Source organism: Myxine glutinosa, chromosome 4 (assembly GCF_964187855.1).
Source record: "Myxine glutinosa chromosome 4, kmMyxGlut1.1, whole genome shotgun sequence".
Classification (NCBI taxonomy): domain Eukaryota; kingdom Metazoa; phylum Chordata; class Myxini; order Myxiniformes; family Myxinidae; genus Myxine; species Myxine glutinosa.
In genome coordinates, this window is record NC_136264.1 from 153346730 (window position 1) to 153347314 (window position 585).

The 585-nt window shown below is 41.4% G+C and overlaps 1 protein-coding gene across 5 annotated transcripts in view; it reads right to left on the bottom strand.

Moving 5' to 3' along the window:
* The window catches only part of REV1 (REV1 DNA directed polymerase), an 83967-nt gene extending 83886 nt beyond the window's left edge, over nucleotides 1–81 (bottom strand). For 3 of the 5 annotated variants that reach the window (XM_068113868.2, XM_068113866.2, XM_068113864.2), the window contains exon 1: nucleotides 1–80. This exon is cut by the window's left edge and continues 203 nt beyond it. The gene's annotated coding sequence lies outside the window, so the exon portion shown is untranslated. The other 2 variants (XM_068113865.2, XM_068113867.2) reach the window with 1 other exon arrangement.
* Nucleotides 82–585: the final 504 nt, after the last annotated feature.

Here is a 585-nt window from a genome sequence, read left to right on the forward strand (position 1 = left end):
ATATCATATTCATAGGTTTATTCAAAAAAGTGCGAGAACTTTACTTTGCCCTTTCACACTTCCTCCTTTGAGACTTAATTTCATTAAAATAATTGAAGTATCCGTGACTGTACTTATTATTCAAGTAAATGTTACTAAGATTTAAATTAAAAAAATCGTACGTTTATTACAAGTTCGTGTTGAGGAAGTAATAATTCGACTTCGCCAAAGCTGCTACAGCTGCGAACAATACCACTGAGACCGACGTATACCGTTGCTTTCTTGGCAACGTGTTTCGACCCCGAGTGACCGAGAATTGAAAACCCAATCAGTTCAGCGATGTGATACATTACAAAAGGACTTGCTATCGCTTGCCAAGCCAGCCGTTCCTTATCAACCATTTCGTTGTATGCATTAAAACAATTGGTGGTCGTTTGCTGTTAGCGCAAGATCTTCATTTGCTGAGTCTGCATCACTTGAGTTATCCCCACGTGAAGCGGGCCTATAGGTCAGTCACTGTCAGCTGGTGACGTCACAAACTCGATCGATTAAAACCGAAGGAGCAAATAGGAATACAGTTGTTGAAGCGCGGTGCTACGCGCGCGA